The sequence below is a fragment of the Puma concolor genome, chromosome A1 (assembly GCF_028749965.1).
Source record: "Puma concolor isolate L17-30 chromosome A1, mPumCon1.1.hap2, whole genome shotgun sequence".
In the NCBI taxonomy this organism is placed as follows: Eukaryota; Metazoa; Chordata; class Mammalia; order Carnivora; family Felidae; genus Puma; species Puma concolor.
The window spans coordinates 85,629,143-85,637,792 of record NC_141667.1 but is presented as its reverse complement, the minus strand read 5'-3'; the positions used below and the strand labels follow the sequence as shown (position 1 = coordinate 85,637,792).

The following is an 8,650-nucleotide window of genomic DNA, read 5'->3' as shown; positions in this document are numbered from 1 at the left end:
TCTCCCTCTCTCTCTGCCCCTCCCCCGTTCATGCTCTGTCTCTCTCTGTCCCAAAAATAAATAAAAAACGTTGAAAAAAAATTTATAAAAAAAAAAATTCCACTTATTATTAGAAGCTGACAGAATGCAAATAAAAGTAAATGAATAAAAGAAACAAAGCACACGCAAAATAGGACAGAAGACCTCCAATGGCTCTGAGTTCTAATCCTTCCTGGCTCTTTTTTGTTTTGTTTTGTTTTGTTTTGTTTTGTTTTGTTTTGTTTGTTTTGTTTTGTTTTGTCTTACTGCTACTTTTACACTGATCTCTCAATATGACACGCCAGCATCAATTCTTCTACTCTGCCCTAAGAAATGGGCTAGGCAAGGAAGATCTGCAAAATTCCTAAATAGCTGCAAGACCAGGGCTTTCATACAATATTTCAGTAATTCTGCTGATTATTTGAAAAACCCAAATTTTTCATACCTTTAAAATGTGGCAGAAGAGCACATCTTTTCTATGCAATGAAGGTTGTAAACAAGACCAAAATTGGCAAGGAGAAGGGTAGCTTTCTGGGAAGCAAAAATTTTAAAGCAAGCACTCAAAAGTCTTTGGAAAAGTTTCAGAGATTCGTTGGAAGCAAAATAATTCTCTCAACTCTACTTAAAATGAGCTAGTTTTCCATGCAAAGCTATTTGGAGCCATAAAAAGACAGTAACTCTAATCAAGTATATAGATTCATTAAGGACCATACTAGATCGAGGTCAAATATGTGACCCTCCAATCTGGGTGCACTTAGCTGAGGCAATACTATCTCATCATTACTATCTTGAATTTATTGTCCATGAAATAGGCTGTTGCCTGCTTTTCTATCAAAACAAATATAAAGACTAATCCAGCACGTAAAAGTGTAGTCAGACTATTGAATCTTTTTAGCTGGTGTGGATACACTGCAAAGCAAGAGAAGTCCGCATAACATTTAAAAAAAATATCTTCCAAAAAATAATGCATTTTCTCTACTAAATATCCATTGCATACAGTGGCTTTCATTAATTTCAGGAAAGGAAAACCAATCTTTGTATCTGCCTTGCTTTAAATGTCTTCTGTGCAGGAAAGTTTTAAGCAGCATCAGTATTTTACCTATCCAGATCAAAACTAGTCAAGGAAACAAGGACACAGGGTTCTGAGGAAAATGTAAGAGACTGAAACACCAATACTGTTGGGGGAACCGAGCACAATGAGAAATATTAAAGGTTTGTGAAGATTTCAGCGTACTTGAAAAGAAAAAAACACATATGCAGATATTAATTTTCACATATTTATATGTTTTTCATCACTTTATACAGCCTTGAGATGAACAATCCTGTTATCACGAAGACTTCTCTCAACAAGTAATAGCTAGAAATTAGCTTGGCACTGATTTAATTAAAATACCAGGTTTACATATTATTTTAGCATTTTCATATTCAATGTCTTCACTGGGCATTTATATAAGGATAAAAAAGAGAAGTAATTTAAGATTATTACAAAGTTAATTAAATTAAATCAAATCTTCAATTACTCTTAATTTCCTTTATTACACAGTTTGGCCTTTGGTAAAAACTTTTTTCCCTTTTCTATCACAAGGTAAAATATTTCTTGCTATAATTCAGACCAGCTGCAATTTGCAAATGTGCCAGAAAACTGTTCCTGTGCTGGTTGCTATTAGATAATGTATTTTACATAGATTAGCCTAAATTAAGAGTCAGGAGGAAAATCTTTCTTTCGTTTCATTTTTTTTTTTTTCTGGTTCTGAATGATGAGTAACTGTCAGTGTGTGGACGCCTCTTTTCAAGGAATGTGTGAAGCTGTCACCCTGCTATATGTGCAGGACCATCCAGATGTTACACAATATGAAATCCGGGTCTCAGCATCGTAATGATTGTCAAATGAGGGCCACCTAATTGTATGACCGAGTCTCAGTAAAATGACAATTTCTGGAGAGTTGGAGAAGGCCAATATCTTTCCATTATTTTAAGCCAGTATCTTTTCTCGGTTAAGTGTGCATTATCTTCTTGTGGGATAGTGCTAAAAATATTTAAAAATCTGTTTTGCAAGGTACTGCACCGTAGTTCGTGATCAGATTTCATTGGTATTTACAGAGGAAAAAAAAGAAAATATTCTTACATTACGGAGGTTTTGTCTAATCACAGCTATCAAGGATGAGGAATTCTGATCTGAGGACAGTGAACGTGCCACGCTGGCATCAGAGCCTGTTTATGCAGGTAATGGCTGGTTTAGGACACCTCTGAACTGTCACGCACCATGTGAATTAATGAGGCCATACAGGTCTAAGGTCCCTAAAAAGGCCTCTCTAGATTAGGGTCTATTAAACCTGCCACAAGCTGCTTAGTGTTATAAAAGTAACAACAGAGGCTTAACATTTTGTTCTTTTCTCTTTTCCCTTGCTTTTTAAAATACTGAAAAGAAAAATTCTCTCATTCCTTAGCAAATGCTCTAACTTATAATGAAGAAAGTCCTATAGATTTATGAGACACTCAACGCTTATTTAAAGAACACTAATGCTCAACAAAAACCTCCAATATCAAAAATATAAATTAGGTAGAAAAGTAGGTTTTAGGAACTGCATGGTGAGTTAATAAATGAAGCAGCTCTATTTCCTTGTTTTGTTTCAAGATTATTAAGGGCAGTTACATTTCAACAAAGTAAAATAAAAGAAATTGCACACAAAAAAAGTGGCCAATATAATCAGGGACAAGTAGAAAATATTAGCTCTGTTTAGGCTTAATCCAATATTTAGTTGAGGGAATAAAATATCATGATAGGTTCCCATGAAAAGGACAAACATCAACAGATAAAGAAATGATAATTAGCGTTTTTTAAGTATCACAGTTAATATAGCTCAGAGAATAATTTTATCCTCACGATATTGGCTTCACATTTGGTTGTGTGTCCTTTGTTCACGTCCTGTATTATTTCAAAACTCTCTCTCAAATGGCTATAGTTTTTCTGGGTTGTGAATATTATTGCATTAATGGACTTTCGTTTTTGCTTAGAAAGATTTGAGTGCAAAATCACTTTCACATCTTCAAATCTATTAGGTGCTTAGCCTTTAATTTTTTGCGCATTAACATGAAATGGTCGAAATATGAGGTTATTTTTGGAGTGATTATTATGATTGTAATAAGGCCTGACACTTGCGCGACTTCAAACACACAACCACCAACAGTTCCATTACAACAAAAGAGCTCCCAGGATAACACATTTTAATAGTCAGAAGAGTTGTGAATTCACAGCTTTGCACAGCAGGTGTGGCTGCACATCTTTGCACCCCTAAATACACTTGCTCATCTAATCTGACAGATTAGACAATGGCACAAAACCCTCATCACCGATGTCTAAACAAAGACTTCATTTCAGAAGAGACAAAGCTTCGTGCAGACCGTGTTGCCACTAATAACTTTTCCGAGCGGAAAACAATGTATATTTTATTAATGAAAAACAAATTGCGGCAGGGAAGATGAATGTCTTGGCTTTTCTGACATTTTAAATAATTTGCCTTCCCTTCCCTTTTGTGCCTTTAATATTTACCTTCATATCAATCTTTATGCAATTTTGTTAATTAGCTATGGTGCTGGCAGCAAAACACGGAAGGCATCCCAGTGTAGGACCTTAAAACCCGTGTTGCCAGGAGAAAACAATCTTGCTATTTTTGCGAGAGTAAACTATATTGGAAAGTATCTCCTTAATTAGAGCCAGAGGTTAAGTTGGACTCTGGGGCGCCCACATTCTGGTGACAAGGCACTTGGCAAAGGGTTTCGAACAGGAAAAGGCAACCTGATTTTCTATTCAACTTTGTCGCCGCTGAACATTCAAAAGTGAGGCTGGGGATGTGCGTATTTACCAGAAGGGAATGGACTGAGCATTAATGGGCTCGGGAGGCTTATTTGGAGGCAGCTGCACTTATCATGAATCAGGAAAGGGAAATAGCAGCCCTGGTGTGCTGTAGGTCAGTCACAAATGTCGACTTGAGAGAGCCATAAATCTCTCGCAGGACTCCAGCCAGTGACTTGCAGAACACCCTTCTAGCGTTTCCCTATAATTTAAAGATTATGTAAGGTGTATCGTGAGCGTGTTCGATGAAAATATTAATTTAGAGATAAATCCCGTAAACGCTTGGAGGCAGCGGCTTCTGCCGCAGTAGCTCTTCAAACAGGACACAGGCTGCTAGTTTGGTCAACAGTAGGAGGTCATGGAAGGCTGCCAAAGAAAACAAACCTTTTTCAATAAAATGCTTTCAGATCTAAGTAGTCACAGAATATCTCCTGTACTGTTTTATTACTGATATTTAAACTTTGATATATCGTCTTTTGCTCGAGTCAGAAATCTTCATCATAAAATGAACTGTGGCGCACACACACACACACACACACACACACACACCAAGAAAGGCAATTAATCACAGCCAACTCTTTCCAGCGAGTTCAAATAATTTTCTGTTGTTTTTGCTGGGGGGGGGGGGGGGGCGGCGGGCAGGGAAGAAAGGAGGGAGGAAATGGTAAAAGTTGAAGTGTCAACTGTTTCGCTTTTTAAATGTATTTGTTGTTTCCGGAAAGACAGATGGTATATATTGGTAAGAAAAATCTTGAGACTTTGAGAGAAATGATACAAGTTTCCCAATGAGTGGTTTATTAATGATAATGCTAAGAGACGATGTCATTTTCATTTAGCAATATGGCATAATTGATCCTAAAATAAAAGTACTCTACGTCTGTCTCTTTGGGTAATTGGATAATGTTAAAATATGAGGTAGAGTGTACAATGGATATTCAAATTTGTCATATACTTAATAACCTAAATTAGAAATTAATGCAGTTGAAAATATTGCCAAGGTAAGGATGAGAAAGTTGATATAATTGATTTCCAAAAAATCACCTTTCGCTTGTAAGGTAAGCATTGCGCTGGAGAACTGTTTACCGCAATCTGCATTTGCATTTTCTAAGACGCCTCTTTAGAGACCAGGAATCCATTAACGGCCTTCTCTCTTGTGGTTGGAAAGTACAACACTTGGTGACCACAGTAAGCACCAGATTCTACTAAATGGGTACCAAGTACTACCAAGGCCATATTCGTGTTCATCACTGTGGTTCACAAGGAGATTTCCAACGTTTTGAGTTTTTACCTCCCATAATTATTTAAGCCCTAAAGATATATAAGAATAAATGCAAATTGAAAACAATATAAATGAGGATTTTACATATTGTTAATGATATCCTGGAGTTGTAAGATGTAATTAACATTATAGTGTGCCTGGACAATCCAGGCAGAAACCAAATGAGAATTTGCGTCTCAATATTGGAAGTGTTGATGCAAAACTCACAGGTATCTCTCGCCCACTCCCTATGTTCTCAGAGGATGGTTCAAGTGTTTTAATACTTCTCTTCGTATCTTGACTGGTTTTAAAAGTAACGTGTGCGTGGAGAACTCTGACACTTTCGGTGCAGGCATTATCAGCACAGCGATATCTGTAAGCTATGCATGGCCACCTTTATTGTTTTACTGTTTTAAAAGCTATGTTCCACTCTGAAATTACATTAAGAATATAAATTTCAACCTCAAATTATGATTCTGTACAACAGAGGCAGAATGTGTGCTTTGTAGCCCAAGATCCCTTTCATTTAATATTAAGCATTCATCCTCTCACATTTTTCTATTTTTGAAAACTATTTGAAATGAATAGACATACACCATAGGATTCTAGACCCTGTAGAATCCCAGGGCCTGTGGCAGACTGAAGCCTAGCAGCCTCTTGTGCGGACACTGCCAGCAGAATATTTGAAGTTGATGCAGCTTAGGAAGAGGCTGATCTTCACAGAAAAGCCAGAATTTCTATAAAAAAAAAAAATTTAAAGCCATTTTGCCCCTAATCGTAGACAAGCGTTAAAGATCTTAAAACATGGCTATGATCAGGCAATTTTTTTGGTACACTTTTTAAATGAAGAGTAGCGTCTGCACAATTTAGAATGATGGACAGATATTCTTATACATTCCATACAGTCTGAATTTGAAAGCTACTAGCTATATGATCTTCTTGAATCCCAGTCTGTCCCCTTCTTTCATATAGCTAAAATGAGTTGGAAAGCACAGAGATTATTTTGAATTGATGTGAAATATGCCCTGTCCCCGCTGTCCTATGACATGCCTGACATTGGCCATCATGCGTTCAAGTTGATTCCTTCGTATTAGTCTATACAGAATACAAGCCCAGGCTCTTCCCTTTTTCTGTTTTATACTCTTCATTGCTTACTTCTACCCACACACGGAGGGAAAAAAAGTCATCACAAGGCACTAAGGAAACAGAAAATGAGAGACAATATTCTTGATCACTAAACCAGCTTAGAGTTTTTTGTTTTTGTTTTTGTTTTCCTCTTTTCATATTAAAGCGGGGGTGTGGCAAGAGGTAGAGAGAGAGAATCTTAAGCAAGCTCCATGCTCAGCACAGAGCCTGATGCAAGGCTTAATCCCAGACCCTGGGATCATAACCTGAACTGAAATCAAGAGTTGGACACTCAAGTGACTGAGCCACCCTGACACCCCACCAATTTAGAGTTTTAACTCAAGTTTCAGTGGTGAATTAACTCTGTCAATCGTTTCACGGATCAAAACAAACAGGATGCTTTTCTATTTGTTTAGCATGAGATATAGAGTTTTAAGACTATTTATCTAGCACTAAAGATTGATTTTATGAATTGAAACTGAATCTAATTGCTTCCCAATAACAAATAGTATATTGCTGTGATGGAAAGTAGAGTTGATAACTGAGGATCAAGAAAAGGGTCTATTATACAAATGGACTGTGGTCTTTTTTGGGGTATTTCCCTAATATAGCTATAATATAAAGAATCTGCACTGAAAAGATTCTGCCATTGCTAAATTCGAAAGATGATTAAGAATCTGTAATTATCATCAGTTGACTGGGGGGAGAAAATGGGCCACAGAGAAAGAAAGAATTAGAAGGGAGAACTATTGTTGGAGTGTGAGGACATGGTTGGCATAGTCAGATAACAAGGAAGTTTCTGTATCTGATCATGCTCATGAATAAGAGTCAATAATTGCTGTTGTCATCTTATGACATAGGTCAGCATTTTGTTATACAGTAAATAATTGTAGATAATTACAGACATACCTTGTTTATTGCATTTTGCTTTACTGAACTTCACAGATACTGTGTGTTTGTTGTTGTTGTTGTTGTTGTTTTATATAAAGTCATAGCAACTCTGCATAGAAAAAGCCTGTTGGCATCATTTTTCCAACAACAGTTGTTCAGTTCTTGTCTCTGTGTCACATTTTGGTAATTCTTGCAATATTTCCAATCTTTTCACTATTGCTACAATTGTCATGGTGATCTGTGGTCAGTAATTACATCCCACTGAAATCTCAGATGATGGAGAGCATTTTTTTTAGCATTGAAGAACTTAAAAAAAATTTAACGTTTATTTATTTTTGGGAGGGGGGGGGAAGTGGCAGAGAAAGAGGGAGACACAGAATCCAAACAGGCTGCAAGCTCTGAGCTGTCAGCACAGAGCCCCATGTGGGGCTCAAACGCGGAACTGTGAGATCATGACCTGAGCCCAAGTCGGATGCCCAGCAATTAAGTACTTTTAATTAAGGTATGTGCATTGTGTTTTGGAGCATAATGTTAGCACACACATAACACTCTACACTGTAGGGCAAACATAACTTTTATATGCAGTAAGAAGTCAAAAGATTCATTTTCCTTACCTTACTATAATATTCACTTTATTGTGGTGGCCCAGAACTGAATCCACAATATTTCTGAGGTACGCCTGCATGCAGAGTTCAGGCATTATGTTATCTGCTGACGTTAGAGAGCTACGATATAGTCCTCATCTTCAAGAGAAACCCAGAGTTTAAGAGGACAATTCATGGCAATTCCTGGATCCTCACTAAAACATCTGTGACCCTCTACAGTCATGGTCTGCAGCCCCAGCGAGGTCCATAGGGCTGCCTGGTCAGCTCCCTCACCTATTTTTCACAGAAACTATTTCAACTCAGTCCCATCTTTCCAAAACATGTACCATAACCCCAATCTATCACTCCTAGAAAATCACCTTACCTCCCATTCAGCAAGGAACATAGAAATCGTTGAGAGTCAACCCAACTTGCTGACATCCAACAGACACCTATTCTGAGTTCTTTTTCCCCTCTCTCCTCGTGTTTGTATCATTCTACCAAAATTGTTGCCGAAAGTGCTGCACGTGGGTAGGCTTCAGTCATTCTCTTACTTAACCTCAGTGTAAGTTGACACTAGAAAGAACTTCATCCTTCTTAGAAAGTATTTCTCACTACTGGCTTCTCCTTACCCCACCCCTTGGCTTGTTTCAACACTACCGTTTTCTCAAACTTTGGTCAGTCCTTCTCTCGGAACTTTGCCTGGTTATTTTCCCTTGTCTATCTCTTAAGTACAGATGTTTGATGTGGTTCCATCTTTAAAAAATATGAAAGCATTATTACAAAGTCTAGTATAACAAGACCGATGAAGATTTTTGTTAGTGGCTAAAGAGATAAAAAAGGAAATCTCATTATTTTGTCTCATGTTATTCTTCATTATACTTCAATTTCTTTTGTAGTCAAACACAATATTCAGTTAAT

General features: G+C 37.2%; 1 long non-coding RNA gene across 1 annotated transcript in view; it reads right to left on the bottom strand.

The window, feature by feature from the left end:
* Nucleotides 1–266: 266 nt before the first annotated feature.
* The window catches only part of LOC147584279 (uncharacterized), a 101,063-nt gene continuing 92,679 nt past the window's right edge, over nucleotides 267–8,650 (bottom strand). The window contains exon 3 of the long non-coding RNA XR_015247798.1: nucleotides 267–4,237. This is a non-coding gene — a long non-coding RNA (uncharacterized LOC147584279). The remainder of the gene's footprint in view (nucleotides 4,238–8,650) is intronic.